Here is a 24,265-nt window from a genome sequence, read left to right on the forward strand (position 1 = left end):
TGCCTAAATTTATGCCGTTCCAAAACCACTTTTCTCCGCGGTGTAAAGTAAGCGTCTAAGGCAGCTACAGTCTGTTCATATGTACCTTTTTCTCCAGGGAGGTTGGCGAAAATCCGCTGCACGGGAGCCCCGATACAGTGCAGTAGTGTAGCCCGTCTTACGGCATCCTGAGCTTCTGTAGATCCACTGGCTATTTAAAATAATCTGTACGACTCCATCCATATCTTGTATTCCTTATTCAAATACGGAGCTCCGAGGTTCAGTAGAAGCGGTTGAAAAAGCTGGGCCTAAGCAAACCTTCTCGGCGTGGCTGCCATATCTTCCATGGCGCAAGCTAAACGAAAAGTCCGAAAATTCAGAAGTTCGTTTCTACCAGCAAGAGAACTAAAATCTGCAGTGTTCTGCTCGCTTTGAGTCCGTCAACCACTCATCTCTCGTCGCCATAAATGTTGTGTATCTTAATAAAGAGACGTTTTTATATTATTTTAACTATTTTGTTAACTACACAGATCACGCCCTTACACCATATATTCCCGCCTTCTACTCTCTCGTTCTGTTGTCTCGCGATGTCTACTCACTATACTGTAACGCAACGGGGGCTCAGGCAGGCGCCCTTGCCGCATCTGGTCGGCCCCATCCCGACTGGAGGCTCGAACCCGGGACTTCCGCGTCTCTCTGCAGCGACCTAGCCCCGTGAGCTAAAGAGAGATCTCTCTACAGCCCAGTAGCTGTAGTCCTGCTATCACAGGGAAGGGCGGTGACGTCACCCGCTCTGGTATGCTGGCTCTTACACACAGTGCTTGTCGGCCGTAAGCGTTACAATACTACATTTAGCATGACTTCTTGTTGCAGTTGAGCTCAAAGCTGGAGATGATCTCCATATTCTACCGCCGTAACTAGTCCGAAACGTAGTACACAGTACACACTTTTTAAGTGAACTCAGGTTGTTAAAAAATTAAACCAGCGCCCTGTCACAGAAACGTACCCCAGTCTCCCGCGCAAAAAGCGGGGGTACTCAGCACTATACTAACGAGGAGCACTTGTCTGGAGCTGAGCGTCAGCTCTGTTTACTGTCAGCAGTCATTTCCTCATTTCTAAAGACTTTTTCACTTGCTCTCAGCTTTTAAAGACGGTCATAAACGCTCAAGAAGTAATTCATGTCAGTTGGAAGTCTGTTTCTGTTGTCTCAGCTCTTGATAAAGAAAAGCCGTGCGTGGGAGACTCCCTCTCTGAAGAAGTTTGCCGTCACCCTGCGAGGGAGAAGAGCCATCAATCACCGAGGCAACTACTGAGACAGTTAACATTAAACACGTGAAATGCGAGATGTTGTGATTTTTTTCCCGCTTAAGGCTTCTATCGTTTCTACTCTAACGAGAAAGACCTCTTTATTAGAAGTGAGATTTTAACAAACGTCTCCAGGGTTAACTGCGACCTGAACGCAACGCCTTAGACCACCAGCCATCTTGCCTGTGGTACTTAGAGCAGCGCTCAATAAAAATGATCAGAACCCGAAAGCGCTTCTTATGCGGATCAGTATATTCCGATACCACTGGTTCTGCAGAAGAAATAAGAAAAGCCGAACTCAAAGCAGTGTGTTGCCATTACGGGTACTCTGTCTGCAGCTGCTTTAAGATCTACTCACACCGTGTTGCCATTAAGGCTACCTAGTTAAAAAAAAAAACTTATCGTCATCTTTTTGAACGTGATTATTAGACACCCGTTAAATCTCCACCGAGGTTTCTTGAGAGATCTTTCAGCGAGCGAGTATTAAAAAACTACGTCGCTTCCAACCTCTGCTCTCACTGTAAACTCGGACGTGATGTTCTGCAGATGTGCAGTGTGCCTTTCCTCTTGTCGTATTCAAGAGTACTCACTGTGTGCGCTCCTCACTGCGTGTTCTGTACTCTACTGTGATTTAATTTAGATGATTACGTGGAGTAGAGTGACAAGATCTACTTGAACATTTTCGGTTTGTGAAATGAAAAACTAAATACACTACTGTAAATACAAGTAATGGACATTTAAAATAACCACAGTACAGCTAGAAGAGTGAAAGATAAGAGACTATTTAGAATGACATTCACAATAGACTTAAGAACAGCACAACCGCCCGAACAGGGACTTGAACCCTGGGCCCTCAGATTAAAAGTCTGATGCTCTACCGACTGAGCTATCCGGGCTCTTGAAGAAAGTCGACACTGTCGGGATCCTCACAAGTCACGTGTCTCTTGTGCCGAAGAGCAGTCATACCTGACCCGTCTGGAATGACCACTGACAGACTTTATCCAGAAGCCACGGCACCACTCCCAGTAGAATGAGAGAGAAATACAGCATGACATGGGTAGTTAAGGGGCTCCCACAATCCATCTTTCCTCACATTACTGATTTTTTTCAATAGCATTTTGACCTTTTTTCACATTCAGATTTTTTTCACATTTAATAAAATCTTTTAATCAACAACATTAAAAAGAAAACAAATGGAACATTTTTCGGAACAATAATTAAAAAAAAAACTTTCAATGCCTTGGTTGTATGCGTTTATTAAGGGAGTTGCAACAGTGTTGAAATGTAAAGAGCATTTCTGTAGAGAAAACGGCATTTTTTCTGCCTTAAGCTTAGGGAGAATGTCTTTTAGAAATTCTATTTTATAACACCTTGCACAGCCTCCCGGCAGACTAACAAATATTTTTTTTGAGAAATTGGCTCACACACCGGAAGACACTAACGTTTATTTACGTTAGAGTATGTGAATAACAGTTTAACCGAAAAAGTTTGTAATTGTGATTTTGTTAAAATTCAATAAATCGTCTATCATCAGTAAGTAATTATTAAGAAAGTGTTTTATTTCATAAATTATAAGACAATTTAGAGAGTTTATAGGTCATAAACGTCGGTTATGTTCTTTTAACTCTAGCATTCAGGATCCAAACCCAGGTGCGGACGGTTGTGTTTCTTGAATCTCTTGTAATCATCAAAAGTCGATGTGTCGTCCTTCAGTACTTTCTCGAGTTGTGCCATGGATATTTTATACGATCAATACTTGTCATGCTCTTTTGCATTTTCATTAACAAACGGAAAAAGTTCAAAGTGTGTTTATGGCTGTGCTTCACATCTACACGAGAGCAGTACAGGACAGTGCGGAGTTCAGAAGGAGGATTCGCTCGCTGAATGATCTCTCAAGAAATCCCGGGTAAGATTCAAGAGGTGTTTTCTGCAACAGCCACGGCAAGTGTGAAGCAATCTCTGGATTTCCTGAATTTGAACTAAATTATTAGGGTTAGGGTTAGTTCAAATAATTTAGGATTTAACAGAACTAAATGAGGTACATTTAAAACAGCAGCGCAACTCTGCAGCACGTCGAGTGTGCCTGCATTTAGTTGTGTAAACCTGGCTCTCTCTGAACACAAGGAAAGAGTTCTCACTCAACAGAAGATTGCAATGTGAGTACTGTAATATAAAGCACCTGGAGATGCCAGGGATTGAACCCGGGACCTCATACATGCAAAGCATGCACTCACTGAGCTACATCCCCAATGAAAAACGTAAAGGAACAGACTTAGAGATGTGCAGATGCTCACTGATCACAATCCACCACTCACGAAGAATGCCTGCAGTTTCCCACTTTCGCGTTTCCTCTACTACAGAATAAATTCATGGGAATGAAGAAATAAGGAAGGAAAAATAATCGCATTGAAGCTTCAAGAGACTGGGCACAAATTAATCTATTATTTTTGTATCCAGTCACACGTGCGACGGTGGTTAATTCCCAGACGGGGGAGTGCTTTTTTTCTACCTCCTTACTCGACTGTCTTTCAATTCTGTTTTATTTGAAAGCTTTTTGCATCTTTTAAGTGCTCTTGATTAAACTATGCATAGAAAAACAGCACTACTGATGATTTTCATGGACCGATGCACACTTGTTCTGTACAACTCGAGTGATAAAGCCCTGTCTGCAAATATTGTAGAAGAACATAAAAGGGTGAAACAACGCCCCAACCACAGGAATGGTAACAAGCAGGATCGTGTTCTTATTTGATAAGTCCTTTTGAGATGTCTTGTCAATGCACACAGGCGTTAGAGCTGAATAATTTACTTTTAGTGGTGTTTTTAAACAAAGATGGAACATGTTATTTCTATACCAGGAACAAAGGAGCTGACTTTAACTTTAAGAGGCAAAAACGACACCTTATCAAAGCTAATATCAATTAAAATGACATCACAACAAAAGAGTGGAGCCTTGAGTGAATAAAATTAGTTTTCATTGGACATATGTGTCTCCATAACTTTGTAGGTGAGAGAGAGGATTGTGATAATTTGCAGGTGCTTCTCGGAAGTGCGTTGGTGGTACAGGCGCCTTCCAAATAATTGAGTCGGGTTTGAATCCCAGCCAGTACAAACCCAAATCTTTTCAAGATAATTTGTGGTCCGCTAACACATCTTTTGAAACACTACAAGAGGTAACACCCCGTGTGAAACATCATGAACATTTGTTAAAGCCTGAGTTGTACATACTCTAACGTAAATAAACGTTAGTGTCTTCCGGTGTGTGAGCCAATTTCTCCAAAAAAATATTTGTTAGTCTGCCGGGAGGCTGTGCAAGGTGTTAAGAAATAGAATTTCTAAAAGACAGGCTCCCTATAACATCAAGGCAGAAAAAATGCTGTTTTCTCTACAGAAATGCTCTTTAAATTTCAGCACTGTTGCAACTCCCTTTATAAAGGGTGTGCACACGTATACAACCAAGGCATTGAAAGATTTTTTTAATTATTGTTCCAAAAAATGTTCCATTTGTTTTCTTTTTAATGTTGTTGATAAAAAGATTTTATTAAATGTGAAAAAAATCTGAATGTGAAAAAAAATCAGTAATGTGAGGAAAGATGGATTGTGGGAGCCGCTTAACTACCCATGTCATGCTGTATTTCTCACTCATTCTACTGGGAGTGGTGCCGTCGCTTCTGGATAAAGTCTGTCAGTGGTCATTCCAGACGGGTCAGGTATGACTGCTCTTCGGCACAAGAGACACGTAACTTGCGAGGATCCCGACAGTGTCGACTTGCTTTCAGAGCCCGGATAGCTCAGTCGGTAGAGCATCAGACTTTTAATCTGAGGGCCCAGGGTTCAAGTCCCTTTTCGGGCGGCTGTGCCATTTTTAATTCTATTGTGAATGTCATTCTAAATAGTCTTTTATCTTTCACTCTTCTAGCTGTACTGTGGTTATTTTAAATGTCCATTACTTGTATTTACAGTAGTGTATTTAGTGTTTCATTTCACAAACCGAAAATGTTCAAGTAGATCTTGTCACTCTACTCCACGTAATCATCTAAATTAAATCACAGTAGAGTACAGAACACGCAGTGAGGAGCTCACACAGTGAGTACTCTTGAATACGACAAGAGGAAAGGCACACTGCACATCTGCAGAACATCACGTCCGAGTTTACAGTGACAGCAGAGGTTGGAAGCGACGTAGTTTTTTATTACTCGCTCGCTGAACGATCTCTCAAGAAACCTCGGTGGAGATTTAACGGGTGTCTAATAATCACGTTCAAAAAGGTGACGATAAGTTTTTTTTAACTAGGTAGCCTTAATGGCAACACGGTGTGAGTAGATCTTAAAGCAGCTGCAGACAGAGTACCCGTAATGGCAACACAGTGCTTTGAGTTCGGGTTTTCTTATTTCTTCGGTAGAACCAGTGGTATCGGAATATACTGATCCGGATAGGAAGCGCTTTCGGTTTCTGATCATTTTTATTGAGCGCTGCTATGGTCTTAGGCGTTGCATTCAGGTCGCAGTTAACCCTGGAGACGTTTGTTAAAATCTCACTTCTAATAAAGAGGTCTTTCTCGTTAGAGTAGAAACGATAGAAGCCTTAAGCGGGAAAAAAATCACAACATCTCGCATTTCACGTGTTTAATGTTAACTGTCTCAGTGGTTGCCTCGGTGATTGATGGCTCTTCTCCCTCGCAGGGTGACGGCAAACTTCTTCAGAGAGGGAGTCTCCCACGCACGGCTTTTCTTTATCAAGAGCTGAGACAACAGAAACAGACTTCCAACTGACATGAATTACTTCTTGAGCGTTTATGACTGTCTTTAAAAGCTGAGAGCAGGTGAAAAAGTCTTTGGAAATTAGGAAATGACTGCTGACAGTAAACAGAGCTGACGCTCAGCTGCAGACAAGCGCTCCTCTTTAGTATAGTGCTGAGTACCCCCGCTTTTTGCGCGGGAGACTGGGGGTACGTTTCTGTAACAGGGCGCTGGTTTAATTTTTTAACAACTTGACTTCACTTAAAAAAGTATGTACTGTGTACTACGTTTCGGACTAGATAGTGCGGTAGAATATGGAGATCATCTCCAGCTTTGAGCTCAACTGCAACAAGAAGTCATGCTAAATGTAGTATAGTGAGTAAACATCGCCAGACAACAGAACGAGAGAGTAGAAGGCAGGAATATATGGTGTAAGGGCGTGATCTGTGTAGTTAATAAAATAGTTAAAATAATATAAAAACGTCTCTTTATTAAGATACACAACATTGAAGGCGACGAGAGATGGGTGCTTGACGGACTCAAAGCGAGCAGAACACTGCAGATTTTAGTTCCCTTGCTGGTAGAAACGAACTTCTGAATTTTCGGACTTTTCGTTTAGCTTGCGCCATGGAAGATATGGCAGCCACGCCGAGAAGGTTTGCTTATGCCCAGCTTTTTCCACCGCTTCTACTGAACCTCGGAGCCCCGGATTTGTATACGGAATACAAGATATGGATGGAGTCGTACATATTTTTTTTAAATAGCCAGTGGATCTACAGAAGCTCAGGATGCCGTGAGACGTGCTACATTACTGCACTGTATCGGGGCTCCCGTGCAGCGGATTTTCGCCAACCTCCCTGGAGAAAAAGACTGTAGCTGCTTTAGACGCTTCCTTTACACCGCGGAGAAACGGCATAAATTTAGGCAGAGAACTTAGTCTCAGGACGAATCTGTTGATGCTTTTGTGACTGCACTAAGAGAACTGGCTAAATCTTGTGACTTTGGAGTATTGGAAACTGACATGTTAAGAGATCAACTTGTGGAAAAATGTGCACATAAGAGACTATAAATTGCTGCAGGAGGAAGGGCTGACTTTAGAAAGAGCTCTTACAGTCGCTAGAATTCATGAAGCAGCTCAAGCAGAATCAAGAATGCTTTCTGACCACAGTGACAAAGTGACACTGAACGGGGCGCTCGCTCAAACTTTACAAACAAAACCCGAGCAGCAGGACGCAGTCATGCTAGAGAAATAGAAGAACAGGGGACGGCTGACATTACATGTTACAGGTGCGGACTAACAATGCACAAAGCAGATGAATGCGGAGCGTGAACAGCAAAATGTCTACACTGCAAGAAAACAGGACATTGTGCACATGTCTGCAGAACATCACGTCCGAGTTTAAGGACAAGTATCCCTTTTATTGTTGTTGCTGCCTCCAGTTTACATTTGGCGATGTAAACCTGATTCAGAAAAAAATAATTTGAACAACCTTATTCCCATGCTTATTCGAAGGCGCGGTGGCCAAGAGGTAAGGCGTCGGTCTCGTAAACCGAAGAGCGTGGGTTCAAGCCCCACCCGTGCCTGTTTCATTTGTCACCGCTTTCCTTCAGTTTCAAAGTCTTAAAAGAACTCGCAATGTAGGGATCTCAATAGTAAGAGAACATAACTGTCGCCAGTGATTAGTATTCTTGCATATCCTGCCTTGATTTTTTAGTCGACAAAGCTTATCTCTCTTCGCACCCATCTTCCGAATGATCGTCTCAGCATTGGGAAGGAACGTGCGCTTGGTACAGCCCCCGACTCCATGGTCTGATCACAAACAGATCGGGTGAGCTGTCAGTCCAGGTTGGAAGTAACGTTCGAAAGCACTAAAAATCTGAATTAGGAACGAGAAGACCATGCTTTTTTATACGAGTAAACGATAAAATAATATACTGCCTGCAAGACTATGTCAAGTTCAAGTTTATTGTCATTATACTCATACACAGGTATATGGTATAACGAAAGGCTATTTAGCTAGCTCTCGGACATAAGTAGTACAAAGAAAAAAACACAACAACAATACAATTGTATAACAAAAGAAAGACAGAGACAACAGCCGATGTGCAAAAAACAACAACAGGCAGTGTGCAAAACAATAAAAATGTAACAGGTTATGTGCAAAAACATGCATCAAAAGAATGAAATAAAGGGATAGAAATGATGGGGAGTGAGCTTTTGACATGTATGGTAGAGGTAGATTTTCAATGTGTGTTTGGGTTTTGGTAAGAAAGAAGGCACTGTGAGGTTCAGATCATAGGTGAGAGGTGAGGAGAGAGTGAGAGAGGCTGGGAGTTTAATAGTTTGATAGTGCGGGGGTAAAAACTGTTTCTGAGTCTGGTAGTCCGGACCCGAATGCTCCGCTACCGTTTTCCATGTCATACTAAACGCCACAAATTGTGTTAGTCCAGTCGTATCAATCGTCCTAAAGTTGTGGAAAATTGCATGTGACTGGTGCAATCAGCACACATTTTTCAGGATGGTCGAGCAGTTTAAAACAGCAAATTCACAACTTCGTGTCTTATAAGCTTTGTGTTTCGCTCTCCAAATAGAGGCATGGGTTCAAATCCCACTCCCGACAATCAGCCGTTTTACCCTGTCTTTTTTACCTGCCTTTACACTGTTTCAGTCTTGTTGTGCTCGCTGACAATCACAATACGAGGAAAACGGAGAAACTGCTATGCAAAAACATAACGGACAGAAAAAAGCTTCGTAAACACGTGAATGTGATTAGCAGCAGTAAGGTATGCATTCAAATGTTTAAGGCTGATTTATAACAGCAGCAGAAGAAAGGTGCAGCACAATGCAATTTGTGAGAATTTGCGTGTTTTTATGCTGCGTGGACTTCTTTCAAGCCTATGAAGTGACCCCAGTTTTATTTTCATTTTCAAACTTCAGAACCGAATAACGAAAAGGTTTCATGTGTGACAGCATTCCGTTGCAAATACCGTTTCCACGATGTATTCAGCGACGGGAATGAAATGTTTTAGTACTGGCTCAAATGCGAGGAATTTCAGAAAAACCTGGAAAAGCAACGCTTGCAGTAAATGACTACTTTTAAGCGTGTAGTCAGCATGAACAGAACAACGCAATGCTCTGTAAAAACAACCTGAAGCCGCAATTACTCTTTTATCTCGGGCAGTTCATTCCGATACGATGTTTCCGCAGACTAAATGAAATGCCGAACTTGCCGAGCAAGTTTAATACTTGCTTGTGAGCCCTAGATAAATTGGCTGCTGCAATTTCAGCAAGCGGAGTTCTGTTCAGCTGCCTGTAGTACACATTGCTGATTCCTTTTGTGAGGGCACGGGCAATCTTTCAACGATAAGGCTGACGTGCCAGTCGAAATTGTGTTTCCCTTTCACTCTGTTGTATTTGCCCTACTAGTACAACATCAATTGTGATGTCATCATTGCCCATTGGTTTGTGTCTTGTTGTCATTGTGTATTTTACATTACAGGAATTGGAAGTACTGAACTGAAGGTACTGAAGGTAGGAACTGAAAGTACAGACTGCTTTAATTATAAGAGTTTTTTTTCTGCTGTTCTCTTTCCTGATGTATTGGTATTTGAAGGCTATTGGGCAGCAAGGATTTATCTTCCTGAACTCTCTATATAAGATATGGGTCCATGATCATCTTAGTTTAGATGTACCTTTTAAAGGTGGTATTATTCTCCATTGTTCAGCCTTCAGACATACTTGGAAAGTTTTAGGCACAGACATAATCTTTCTTAATCCCCTTTTAGCCTGAGGTGACGTCCCAGAAGAGCTTGCCCCCTGGGAATATTCACTGTGCTCTTCAGGCTTTTTTTCTGATTCTACACAGATTTTTTCTCCTTCAAACATGTCACCACTGTCTGTGCTGCCGTGTGCAGCCCATGCATCTTCTGTATCTTCTGATGAACTTCTGAGCTCTGTGTTGCCTTCCAAACTATGTCCCTCACTTTGACTTGAAATATGGACTATAGATTGTGTACTGTCATCTGGTTTTGAATCCTTACCAATACTCACCTCCTTCTGCGCCCTAAGCACTTGGATTCTTACTTTTTTTCTATCTTCATGCCAAATCACTGATAACCATTTCCTGTTGCTGGAGTAATCCTCTCCAAGGACTCTGTTTGACAGTGTTGACAACATATTGTCATGCCACCTATTTTTTTTTTTCTATCTTAGAAAACTTCAGAAATTCTTTGATCTCACTCCCTACTCCACCAGCCCTTGACCACAGGTCTGGCATCCTACTCCTCTGTCCTCCTTTAACATGTGGCATTGCCAACAATCTGAAAAACAGGGAACACATCTGAATGAAGTGGAAACATAATTGAAATTCAACACCCACTGGATGTTAATAGTGTAGGAGTGCAACAGATGTACAAGTCCATTAAATATTTTTATTTCTGTGTTTAATTTTTGAGGGACCCTATATTTTGATATAGCATCAATCACAAAACAGCATTCTGTCAATGTCACAACCACCAGACCGGGGAGATCAACTCACAAAAGAACTAACCAGTACCAGCAGTGGGTTAATAATAACATGAGTTAATCCACCAGCACATGCTCTACTGTGCAGCAAGCAGCATTGTTTTAACCATTCAAACCCGCTTCCCGCTACTCGGTATTGAGTCTTCTCTTTGAGAGCTCTACCTCGCGTTTACTCTGAATCTCGCTTACTGGTTACTGAACTCCCTTTTGCCTCTCGACCTTGGACCTTACCTTCTGTTTTGAATTGTTTGCTTCTCTCTGTACTTCAAGTATTTCGATCTACCTTTCACCTAACAATCTCGCCTGACGTTCTGGATTGTTCGCCTGTCTCAATAACTACTTGCTCCTGCATCTGCATAGGATCTGCATACCTTTTCACTGAGGATTTCTGACAGTCAAAGCCACATAAAAAAACTAGAAAAGAAGTATGACAAAAGAAGTAAAACAGATTATCCTTTCCGATAACAACATCAAAGAGGCTAAGGAATTTCTACGGCTGACAGCTCCACATCATCTTCCCTTCATAACTAACCTCATTAGATCTCTCAACTCTAAACTCTACCAGTTTCTCACTACAGAGAAGGACAAAAAACTCAGTCATCTTCTACAGAAGAAAACCATCAACACCCCGGACACCCTCACCAACCCTAACCTTGTTGTCACCATACCTTCTGACCTTTCCCTTTCACAGGATGAGCGATCCCTCCTCAGCAAAGGGCTGAGTTTTGTACCAGTTCCCAGGAAGCTGGACATCCCCCAGACCAATGTCGACCTTAACCGCTTTTACCGCAGGATCCGTCTCAGAGCACATTTTGCCGACAATTCCTCTTCACAGGCAGCTGATGACAACCCGGTTATTGATGTCATTAACAACATTAATCCCAAATGGACTCCCTCCTCTGGCCGTTTTCCACCAGTTGATTATTTCATCAACCAATGCACTAATCAAGCTCCCAAGGCACTCTCTATACCCAGTAAACATAGGTCTAACCTCACCCAAGGAGAAAATCAGGCGCTCCAGTCTCTCCGCAACAGGGATGTTATCGTCATCAAACCAGCGGACAAAGGAGGTGCTGTTGTGGTGTGGCGTAAGGATCTATATATCTTTGAAGCCTCTAGACAACTAACTGACACTTCTGCCTACCTCCCTCTCCAACAGGACCCTACCACTGACTACCAAAAGGAAGTGGTATCCACCATTTCCCTTCTTATCAGCAGTAACGAGCTACCCCAGGAGGCGAACCGGCTCATCATGGAACACCCACAGGTATCTCAATTTTACCTCCTCCCCAAAATCCACAAACCGGACACCCCTGGACGCCCCATCGTATCAGCATGTAACTGTCCTACTACTTACATCTCAGCCTCATGAGACCGCTGGTTGAAGATCTTCCCTCATACATCAAAGACACCAACCACGTGCTCCAACTTTTCAATGATTTCCAATTTCAGGGTACCGAATGCCACATTTTTACCATGGACACCACATCTCTGTACACCGTCATTCCCCATAATGACGGCCTTACAGCCCTCAAGCACACGCTGGACAAACGCACAGTGCTTGGTCCACCCACCCACACCCTGGTACGCTTTGCAGAATTGGTCCTCACACTGAACGCATTCTCTTTCAATAATCTTTTTTACCAACAGGTCAGTGGAGTTGCCATGGGCACCAGAATGGGACCCAACTTCCACCTGTCCCTCAAATAGGAAATTAGTGCGTAAAAAAACATTAAAGAGCATAAGGGTTTTCATCACATGGACTTGTTTGACTGTTTAGGATTAATGTTTTGGTGCCAGATCAATTAAAGGACAACAACCAGAAACACTGGTTCTCAGACTGAACGCATTCTCCTTCAATAATCTTTTTTACCAACAGGTGAGTGGAGTTGCCATGGGCACCAGAATGGGACCCAGCTATGCCAATATCTTTGTTGGCTGGGTAGAAGAACGCTTCTTCGCTTTCTACACTGGCTATGTCCCTGACCTCTACAAGCTATATATTGATGACTGCGTCAGTGCCGCCACATGCTCCAACGATCAGCTTAAGTGCTTCCTGCATCATTTCACCAACTTCCACCTGTCCCTCAAATATATGGTTAACATATCTTCCACTACTCTTCCGTTTCTGGACATCAACTTCTCCATCAACTACCCCAGACTCTCCACTTCTGTTTATTACAAACCCACGGATTCACACAGCTATCTCTTGTTTTCACCCCAAACATACTAAAAATTCTCTCCCTTTTTCACAGTTCCTTCGGCTACAACAAATATGCAGTGACGACATCGACTTCCAGAACCAAACCCTCAAAATGTACTCCTTTTTCATCAACAGAGGATACCCCAGCAGTGTTATTGACAGGGCCCTTGCCCGAGCCAAAAACACCCCTCGGACCATCAACTCAATCAGGAACTCCCACCGTAACAACCGCATTCCTTTGGTGCTTCCCTAACACACTTCCTATCCCCAGGACTGTTAACGACAACTTTTCCATCCTACAGGATGATCCCTCCATTGGGGCCCTCTTTTCTGACCACCCCATCATCTCATATCGCCAATCACCTAATCAGCGCAACCTTCGTGTTCACAGCTCCCTTGACCGCTCTCAGCAACCATCCACACCAGGTCCTTTCCCCTGCAACAGAGCTCGCTGTATCGCCTGCAAGTACACATCCAACACCACACTCATTCAAGGCCCCTCAGGACAATTCTGGATCACCCAGATGGCATCTTGTACCTCCAGCAACCTTATTTACTGTATCTCTTGCAGTAAATGCCCAGTTTCTCTCTATATTGGAGAAACAGGAAGGAGACTTGGAGACCGCTTCAGAGAACATGTCAGGGCTGTGAAGGTTAAAGATCTCTCCAAAAACCATTGTTTCTCATTTCACCTCTGATGGCCATGACCACTCTAATCTCTACGTCTGTGTTCTCAAAGATGGTTTTCTGAACTCATACATTAGTAAGACTACTGAAACCAAACTTATCCTGCAGTTAGGATCATACCTTCCCCCTTCTCTAAACGACAGACTACTATTCTACTAAGTTTTTCTCCATTCATTGGAAGTTTCATTTCACACCTCTCAACACCTATTCTGACTTCACACCTCTTGATTGCCTCTCTTTCTGTCCCCTGCTCCCGCGTCTCAACCCTCCTCCCTCCCAGCCTTTGTTCTCCCACTACATTACCTTTGCCTACTGCCTTCTCTCTCTCACACCTGAAGAACGCTCCACGGCCAAAACATTGTTTTCTCTCTTCTTTTTTTCTTCTTGTTTCGGTGGTCTTTCTGATGTATGAGTTCGGAAAACCGTCTTTGAGAACACAGATGGAGAGATTAGAGTGGTCGTGGCCGTCAGAGGTGAAATGAGAAACAATGGGCTTGGAGAGATCTTTAATCTTCACAGCCCTGACGTGTTCTCTGAAGCGGTCTCCGAGTCTCCTTCCTGTTTCCCCAATGTAGATGGCTGGGCATTTACTGCAAGAGATACAGTAAATAAGGTTGCTGGAGGTACAAGATGCTGTCTGGGTGATCTGGAATTGTCCTGAGGGGCCTTGAATGAGTGTGGTGGTGGCTGTGTACTTACAGGTGATACAGCGAGCTCTGTTGCAAGGGAAAGTGCCTGGTGTGGATGGTTGCTGAGGGCGGTCAAGGGAGCTGTGAACAAGGAGGTTACGCAGATTAGGTGGTCGGCGATATGAGATGATAGGGTGATCAGAAAAGAGGGCCCCAATGGAGGGATCATCCTGTTGGATGGAAAAGTTCTGGTTAATGGTCCTGGGGATAGAAAGTGTGTTAGGGTGGTAAGGAAGCACCAAAGGAATGCGGTTGTTACGGCGGGAGTTCCTGATCGGGTTGATGGTCCGGGGGGTGTTTTTGGCTCGGGCAAGGGTCCTGTCAATCACACTGCTGGGGTATCCTCTGTTGATGAAAAATGAGTACATTTCGAGGGCTTGGTTTTCGAAGTCGATGTCGTCACTGCATAATCGTCATAACCTAAGGAATTGTGAAAAAGGAAGAGAGTTTTTAGTGTGGTTGGGATGAAATGAGATGTACAGGAGGTAGCTGTGTGAATCCGTGGGTTTGTAATAAACTGAAGTGGACAGTCGGGGGTAGTTGATAGACAAATGGATGTCTAGAAACGGAAGAGTGGTGGAAGGTATGTTAACCGTATATTTGAGGGACTGGTGGAAGTTGGTGAAATGGTGCAGGAAGAATTCAAGCTGATCGTTGGAGCATGTAGCGGCACCGACGCAGTCATCAATATATCGCTTGTAGAGGTCAGGGACATAGCCAGTGTAGGAAGCGAAGAAGCGTTCTTCTACCCAGCCGACAAAAATGTTGGCATAGCTGGGTCCCATTCTGGTGCCAATGGCAACTCCACTCACCTATTGGTAAAAAAGATTATAGAAGGAGAATGCGTTCAGTGTGAGAACCAGTGTTTTTGGTTGTTGTCCTTTAATTGATCTGCCACCAAAACATTAATCCTAAACAGTCAAACAAGTATCAAAACAAAATGCGTGAGGCTTGGGTCCCATTAGACTAGTGCCATGTGAAACCTGCCCTCCCCTGACTATGAAGTTTGAAGCCATCTTTCAGTTTAAAATCTTTACATAATGTTTGCAATAATATTGATGATTTATCAAATTGGACCCGTCTCTCGCCCCTCATTCTGCCTTCTCTTTCTAAAAGAGAATTCAAATCCCCAGCTAAATGGGATTGGGATTGGGGTTCCCATCCCAATAAATATACTCAGTTCCTGAATTAGGACATATCTGTCATGTGAGCAACTCAGACAATATATATTTAAGAGTTTAAATTAGACATTCATGAAACCCAGATACACCACCAGTGCTCTCCCTGGTTTCACTACAAGGTGCTGACATACCTCTACCATCTTATTTTTAATTAGAACAGCTATACCATCAGATTTATTTTCTTTGGACCCACTCCAGATTGATGGGCCCAATGTCCACAGTTCTTCCATATCCTTATGGCAGTTTTTAAAGGGTAACCCACACTCCTGTAACAACACAATATCAGCATTTACCTTCCTCACAAATTATAGTATAGTCCTTGCCCTTAACTTGGAGCGAATGCTTCTCACATTTATGGACACAATATTAAGAGCCATACTTAAAGTAGGACCAGGGGAAACTAAAAGCTCTGGCTACAATCATTCAGTAGGTGACACCTACCCAACAGCCCCCCCCCTTTGCTTTAATTGTCTCCTCCTCCACCACCCCCACAATCCATAGGATATTTCTCCACCTGCCCTCCTTGAGTCTCTGGTTCTAAAGCTTGGTCAGTAAGATCACATATATTGGAGACATCTAAACCCATGGGAGAACCTACCTGAGGACTCGGAAAATGATCTTCCCTCACTCTTCTGCTCGGAGTTAAATCATTTTCTAAATCCAATGTCTCTTTTAGACTGCACCCTCTGTTCTGTACATTTCATTTGAGCACTTTCAGTCTCCACAGGTGGCAGGCTATTGGAAGAGCAGTCGTCTTCCTAGTTTTGTTCTATTTGCAAAGGAATCTGGACAGTCTTTAAACACATGACCTTCACACTCACAGAGATTACATTTTCTCACGCTTGTACATTCAGTATATGCATGTCCAATTTCCTTGCACTTACCACACATCACCTTTGTACGCATCCACAAAGTGACCCAGCTCCCCACATCTCCTGCACGGTTTTGGCTGCCCTTGGTAGAACACAAGGCCTCTATTTTCACCTAATCCAATCAAAGAAGGAATGTGTTTAAATCCACCATAACCATTTTTATCTTCATGCAACAAAACAGGTACTCTCCATGCACAGTTCCAGATGCCATCATCATCCAAGACTTTCTGAAGCTCACCTTTCACTAAACAATACTTAGACAACCATGTCACAACATCTTCCTTCATCACCATCTCATTAAACATGCGAACAATCACAGTCCTATTAATTAATAATAATTGCTTACACTTATATAGCGCTTTTCTGGACACTCCACTCAAAGCGCTTTACAGGTAATGGGGACTCCCCTCCACCACCACCAATGTGCACCATCCACCAGGATGATGCGACGGCAGCCATAATGCGCCAGAACGCTTACCACACATCAGCTATCAGTGGGGAGGAGAGCAGAGTAATGTAGCCAATTCATAGAGGGGGATTATTAGGAGCCCATGATTGGTAAGGGCCAATGGGAAATTTGGTCAGGATGCCAGGGTTACACCCCTACTCTTTTCAAGAAACGCCCTGGGATTTTTAACGACCACAGAGAGTCAGGACCTCGGTTTTACATCTCATCCGAAGGACGGCGCCTGTTTACAGTATAGTGTCCCCATCACTATACTGGGGCATCAGGACCCACACAGACCACAGGGTGAGCGCCCCCTGCTGGCCCCACTAACACCTCTTCCAGCAGCAACCTTGGTTTTTCCCAGGAGGTCTCCCATCCAGGTACTGACCAGGCTCACACCACATTAGAAAGATCCATCAGCTTCTGCCATTCAAACATTCTAATCAGGCCCACATCTTTTTTTCTCCTCTATTTTCATCCAAAATTCTTCCAGTAACTTCGCCGATTGAAACTAATGTCAAAACCAATTCCCTTCAGCAAAGTAATTAAGCATTTGACATCTAATGCCTTAATCCTTTCTGTAACACCTTCCTTGAAAAGTCCAACCGTGAAATATCACCCGAGTGAGCCGAACCCTCACCACCCTTATACACCAAACATGAGCAAAAGTAACGGCGCATGCCGACTCTACAGGCCGCCATGGCCGTTACAAATGTGTCAAAAGCAAACTAAACCTAAACCGAAACCTCTTCTGTGCACCAAACCCACCAAAACCCTATTCCCTTAATCTTACACTTATACAAAAACTCCACTCTCGACTTCTGGGTTTAACCCTTTACATCTCGAACACTGGTTAGAGACTCAGTGTGTCCCAGGCTCAGCGGTTATATAGGACAGGACTCGGCGAGCTGCAGGTGAAACTCGTTGTTCTGTGCTCCCCGTGCGGAATGCGTGTCTCCTCCCTCCAGACTCATCAAACCGCCTTCATACTCTACAGCGGGAAAAAAAAACTCCCTTTACTGTCTTCATACAGTACATCCCTCTTAAATCCCAGAAACAGTCAGTACTAGGTTTCTCTGTTCGAGGTTACAAGCAGAAACAATAAAAGCGCTGAAAGCAGGAAGTTATTTCTCCTCATAGGCATAAATGTGTAAAAATAAATGTTCTGATTCCTAAAACCTAATAAAATCCATGTAAGTCTCCTTTTCATCCCTAATGCATATAACTGAATAGAAACCAGTCAAGTTCAGCTACTTTTCTGATGTATATGAATACACTAGTTCTGGTGCAGCTCTTACAACAAAGATACTTAAGAACTTTTTTTTCATACAAGCTCTTGCCTTTTTTAAATTGAATATTTTTTCATTTCAGTAAATCACACGAAACACCAGCAACACTCATTGTAAGCATCTGACCAATCACATTCCTGAATTTTAAACCCATTTAGTATTTATTTTTAACTTGTTTTATTTATTTTTTTAAATTTTAAAACCTGTTTTAAGTATTCTTTTTTAGCATATTGTAAGTGGATTTTTTCAAATATTTTATTTTTTAAATCATATCAACCCATTGTAAGTTCCCATTGATAATTCCTGAGCTTTATAACTGTGTATTATTTCTTTTTACCTTTTTTAATTTTTTTATTATTTTACAGAGCTTTTTAATATATTGTGAGCATTTTAGTGTCATTTTAAAATAGGACTATCAATGCTCCTGACTTTTAAACCTGTATTTATTCTGACATTATTCTCTCCACCTGCAGATGAGGGAGGTATTTGATTTTAAATTTGTTGATTTGGGGGGAAAATGTACATTCATTTCCTTGTATGTATCACCAGTGGGAAACTTTTTTTGGATGAATTGCATTTTTGGATGAATTGCAATCTTTACTTCAAGGCCTTCAGGCTGATATAGAAATGACGGGAGATTTAAATGACACATTTGATAAATCAGACAGGAACAGCATAACATCTAAAATGGCAGAACCCTCTAAAGTACTGAAAAAATTCCGGCACATTCATAATAAATACAATTTATTTAATTTAAAGCATAAAATTTGCTTTAAAAAGAAAACCACAATTTGTACGATATCATATTTCAATATCGACATTCAGATGAAGAATTTGAGGATTTGAATATCATTGAAGAGTACATCGATTTTGGGACAATGTTTGCATCTGAATAATCCTTCCTCCTGGAAAGAAGGAAAAAAAAGTTTTGAGTCTCAGTCTTCAGGATCCCCCCAAAAAAAACGTGCAAATTTGTTTCCGATGTATTTTGGATAAAGATATAACTCTCATAGAAGATTCATTTTATCAGTTGAATGCAGTCGATACTTTCGACTTTTTATATGATGATAGGACCTACATTTAGGGCTCAGTACTGATAACACTGCTGCTATTGATGGAGTAGAAATAAGTGATGTACTGGCAGTTTTTTTTCTGAGGCAAGAGGTCCTAGAACACCTCCTATAAAAATGTTAAGATTCAGAGCAAGAAATATTTTTCCACCTCACCTAATGCTATTGCATTAACGAGGCTGAAGTTGGCTTCTTATTCGCCAGCTGCTGCTTTGTGTTTTTCGTTCCATCTTAAATGCTACTGCTGTGATGTTATGTCGTCTTTCGCCTGTAGATGGCTCTCTACAGTCATTTTTAAAAATACTTATCCGGATGTATTATTGTACATTTCCTCAGTAAAGGGGAATATGTAAGTAGAGACTGTCCAAATTGCATTTTTGTATGAAACACATTTCAGAAACACAACTCACAATAAAACAAACTGGCATGTTATACCACGAGTAAATAAGACAAAGTCAAAACGTAAATTCACTGGCACTTCCTACATATTTTCCACGACCTTGCCTTCTGATCATAAAAAGTCTCAAACTCTTGCATTTTACAAGAAATTTTAATATAGCAGTTTTAAATGGGACATTTAGAACATGGCATATGAGACTAAATGGTTAACTGAGGATGAGCAGAGGGTGATCGAACCTACCTCCTGGTTATAAAAATGTCTAAAAATTCTGACACAGATGTGTGATAGACAATGGAAAAGACTATCAAAATCCTGAACTTCAGGACATTGTACTGTACCGTTTTTTTAAATACGACCCTCTGAACATGGCACGAGAGAATACATTGTCAAATGGTAAATGCAATGTTTGCTATATTTCTAGGGCCCTCCCTCCTGATTTTAAAATCATCTCATATTTCTGACATCAAGGTGTGAGACACAATATAACAGACTGTCAAAATCCTGAACTTCAGGACATTTTATGATACCATTTTAAAAATATGACCCTCTGAGCATGGCATGTGAGAAAATGGCATGTGAGAATGCATTGGGAAAAGGTGAATGCAATTTCTGCTGAATTGCTATTGCCCTCCCTCCTGATTACAAACTTGTCTCACAATTCTGAGACTGAGGTGTGAGACACAATGTAACAGACACTATTAAATTGTGAAGTACAAGAGATTATACTGTTACGTTTTTTTTTAATATTGACCCTCTGGCATGTGAGGACTTGTAGTCAACAAAGTAGCACACATTCTGCCAATTTGCTTTGTCCCTCCTTCCTCGATACCAAAACATCTTAGTATACCGACACTAAGGTAAATGTCTCTAAATCCAGAAGTTAAGTTGTCAAAGTATATCGGAGTCAACCGATACTGATCAGGTTCTGCTGCTGCTGAGCCCGCAGCCTTCACCATAAGGTCCAATTCCCCAAGCCTGTACCCTTCAGAAATTGCAGTATAGAATGAAAAAAACTCCAATAGATATCGGCCACTGTTGGCGATTTTCCTTTAAGAGAGATAGATAATACTTTATTAGTCCCGTAGGGAAACTGACAAATGATTCTCCAGAAATTCATCACTTTCACTTTCACTCCAGTGTATCACTTTAACTGAGACCTAGGAGTGTTAAGCTGTACATGAGTCTTTGTGGCTCGGTTGTTAACAAAAAGGGTGGTGGTTTGAGCCTTCCCAGGGACGCTATGAGCCTTTTAATGTACACACCCGTCTCACTTTACCTCCACGGCCGGTCTTGTACCGCAATCAAATACAGAGCCCGCAGGGGGCAGTAGACTCGCAAATATAGCTCACTGTGTATATAATGAAGAAGCGGAGGTTAGTTTCTCATCTGCATGTTGCAGAGCCTTATGCAACTCGCAACAACAGTTGGGGTTTGATCCCTGCACGGGCTATTAGTTGAAAGACCATTGTAAATGACGTGTAACAGATTTATCCAGCTGGCTTTTATGTTTCATACTAAATTGCTATCTTGAAACCAAAATAATTAGAAATATGGAACACAACTGTTGTTCCCCATGAAGGAAAGCTGTTTTACACTGACGTCACTCCTTTTTATTTAATCCAGATTTTAAAAACAACTCCGCCCTATCAAAGGAAAATGTTACACAAAAGTTGGAAAGCACACTCTAGAATCCATCTGTATATTAGATTTCCACAATCCGTTCAAGGCTGCCTATGTTAATCGTAAGTGTATAGATGAAACATTTAATATATTGTTCAGTTTAAATCAAAATGCTTTACTACTACAAGAGAGAAGTATAGTATGGAGGTTGCGACAAATGTGTGATTTCTTGGAAGAAAACTACTTTTCTTTGCGTTCGAAATTAATTCGAAACAATTGACACACAAACCCTTTGTCTTTTTAAAAGAGATTATATTTTTAAACAGACAAATGTATAAAATGTGTTTTTTTTACCTAGAGATTTTGGACAGGGGCGATGTATTACTAGTAGAGGCTGCTGACTAACACTGTACTGTCTGGGGATCAGCTCCATTTGCAATAAAAAAACATGCGTAACAAAGCTGGAGAGCAGCTGAACTTGTGCTCAGTAGTCAGTATGGTGCTGAGGGTTCAATACTGTCGTTGTTGTATTAGCACAAGCTGCACAGGCTCTGAATCAGACCATTTCAATTAGTCTGATCAGTGCAGGACAAGTTAATGTAGAATTATTGCTTTGTCTGTCTCTTGTTTGTATATAAATGGATGTCTCTGATAACTTAATGTTAGTTTTTATTTTAGTTTTTGTTTTACGATGTAGGTCATGCGTTGATATATGACATGTCTCATTCCTGATTCAGCTCATGCTCCATAGGAGAGAAGAGATTCCTCCTGTTTCTCGTACAACCATATCAGAACAGAAGCCCATGTCACCCATCTCTGATTCAAGATCGAGTTGCATCTTCAACATTTTGTTTTTGTTTCTGATCATAATTTTCTTTAGTTATGATCGATATTGAACTTTTTCTAAGTAAAACAAAACTAATCAAACATGCAGGCAGATTTTTGAAAAGTATTTGGAGTTGACAGTGCGCTCCTTCGAAATAGTCGTCAGAAAATGTGAGAAAAAGAAAGTTACGTAAACTCTCACACACAGCATTAAAGATTGGAATCTGATCATAAAAAACTAGCTGTTTCCCCATCAGTAATCAAACCCCGGTTTCCCGCGTGACAGGCAGGGACACAAACAACTTTACTAACTAGGAGCGCTCGCTAGCTATTAGGAGGCATTTACTCTTAAATATGTTACTGTTTTGGGTTTCGACTTTAATTTTCCCGATACCAGTTTTTTACAAAAGTAAAGGCACACGGCACATGTGTGGCACATCACATCCGAGTTTAGTGACAACTACCTCAGAGATTGTAAGCTGGGTAGTTTCAGATCACTTTTTTTTAAAGGTTCAAGCAAACCCGAATACCTTTGTGTAATCGTTTTTCATAAAGTGTAATTGTATTATAGCATGTGCCCTTGATGGTTTTCTTGATACGTTATATGTGCTCTTGTTTGTATTGTATGTAGTTTTGTTGTTCAAATAAAACGTAAAAGACACAACTTTCCGGATGCGGCTGCTGTAAAAATAAAATGACATCAAGGGTGCTGTACGCAGAGGTCTGAAACCTGCTCCACAGAAGATCTTTATCCAGAGGTGTTAAAGAAGTCAAGATCTCGCCATGAGAGGGGAAGCATCTCAGAAAAAGCAGGTGCAGTCGGTTCCACGGTCATAACGCCACTAAGTAGGGCGACAAGAGCAAAACCCACCCGGCTTCCTCCGGGCAAGTAATGAGACAAAGAGACAACGCACAGCGGGTAGCGTGGCCGAGTGGTTTAAGGCGCTGGATTAAGGCTCCAGTCTCTTCGGGGGCGTGGGTTCGAATCCCACCGCTGCCAGGTGCTTCTGTTGAGACCCCTTTTCAGCTGGCTTCAGACGAAAGGGAGGGAACTGTTTTTTGAGCAGTCTCTCGAGAAACTAAGCAAAGTGTTTAAAGATACTTTCTCAGCTTGACATCAAGGCACAAAACAAAAATGGGCTGGGGCGAGCTCCATTTACCACTCTTTCAGCTAACCGCCGAACTCCTGAACTGATTACACTGCAGAGCCACAGACGCCTCGCTTTTCTCCATTCTCTGGGTCAGGGTGAAAAAAAACTTGCTGGTATTAGCTGGCCTGCTGGGAGCACCTCTTCTTCACTGATAAGCAAGATTTGTGTTTCATCTTTCTCAAGCTGTATAGATTTCTTTCAAAACAAGTTGTTCCAGAAAGGAAACGAACACTTGCATTCACCTGAATTAAAAGGCATGGGATTTGCCCGTAAGGATAAATTCTGTACAGTAAGACAGGAAGAAAGGCACCGCTGGGAATCGGACCCAGGATCTCCTGTTTACTAGACAGGCGCTTTAGCCAACTAAGCCACGGTGCCGGCAAAGTGCTGTCCTTTGACAGCCACTTGGACACGTCTCAACTGCTCTGAGACATCTGCGTTCGGTGTGCACCGAGCCTGCTCGCCTTGCAAGTTGCCTCATTTACATGCGATAGCTCCACCACTAAGAGAAAGGATGAGAAATGGCTTTTACCTGGCACTTTTCATGTCAGAGGATCTCAATCTGCTTTCCGTGTACAAGAGGATGTCCAACTCATGTAGCTAAAGACGTAGACGACAGTGCTCCACTGAAATCTTGATCTCACAACCCTCGGCATGACTCCGCTGTGTTCTGCTTTAGACAAAGGGGGGAAAAGACTTCTTTCATCACACGTTTTGCACTGTTTACGGTGTTTGCAGTGCTCTTTCTTAAATGAAAACCAGGAATCGGCACCATATAAGGTGAGGCTAGATAATATTGGATCAAGTAGCCTCGCCATTCCATGCGTGACGTGAGCAAAGTGTAATTCCTGTCTTTATAGTGTGCTTGTTAGAGACTTAGCTGGCACCCAGAGCGCTTTAAATCCGGGATCAGCAGCCCAAGACAATAGAGCTTCCTTCGTCTATGTTTTTTGCGTGAAGGGGGAAACCATGCGTGTGCTGCAAACGATCTTAGTATCGAAGTGCCGTCCCACATAACCGATCCGAACAATCTGCTTTACAGAGGAGCACTGCCGGAGCTTATCGTTGCTAAACTGAAGACCAGGCTGACCTCTTCTGTGACTCTTGAACACTGAGTCTCAAGGTTGTGAATTCAAGCTCCACACTGGCGGTAAATTCCATAGGTAATGATCACAAATTCTTGCATGCTAATCAAAAGAAATATTAAGAAACTTTTCCCAATACCAGTTTTTTACAAAAGTAAAGGCACACGGCACATGTGTGCCACATCACGTCCGAGTTT

At 42.2% G+C, this 24,265-nt stretch overlaps 5 non-coding genes across 5 annotated transcripts; 3 read left to right on the top strand and 2 right to left on the bottom strand.

Annotated features, from left to right (window-relative positions):
* Positions 1–2,107: 2,107 nt before the first annotated feature.
* trnak-uuu (transfer RNA lysine (anticodon UUU)) lies at positions 2,108–2,180 on the bottom strand. Its single transcript has one exon. It is a non-coding gene; the product is annotated as a tRNA-Lys (tRNA).
* A 2,884-nt stretch (positions 2,181–5,064) lies between these two features.
* Positions 5,065–5,137, top strand: trnak-uuu (transfer RNA lysine (anticodon UUU)). The gene has a single exon. It is a non-coding gene; the product is annotated as a tRNA-Lys (tRNA).
* A 2,398-nt stretch (positions 5,138–7,535) lies between these two features.
* On the top strand, positions 7,536–7,607 carry trnat-cgu (transfer RNA threonine (anticodon CGU)). The gene has a single exon. It is a non-coding gene; the product is annotated as a tRNA-Thr (tRNA).
* A 15,143-nt stretch (positions 7,608–22,750) lies between these two features.
* Positions 22,751–22,832, top strand: trnal-aag (transfer RNA leucine (anticodon AAG)). The gene has a single exon. It is a non-coding gene; the product is annotated as a tRNA-Leu (tRNA).
* Positions 22,833–23,287: 455 nt separating this feature from the next.
* On the bottom strand, positions 23,288–23,361 carry trnat-agu (transfer RNA threonine (anticodon AGU)). The gene has a single exon. It is a non-coding gene; the product is annotated as a tRNA-Thr (tRNA).
* Positions 23,362–24,265: the final 904 nt, after the last annotated feature.

This window comes from Lepisosteus platostomus, chromosome 5, assembly GCF_059453375.1.
Source record: "Lepisosteus platostomus isolate fLepPlt1 chromosome 5, fLepPlt1.hap1, whole genome shotgun sequence".
NCBI classification, from domain to species: Eukaryota; Metazoa; Chordata; class Actinopteri; order Semionotiformes; family Lepisosteidae; genus Lepisosteus; species Lepisosteus platostomus.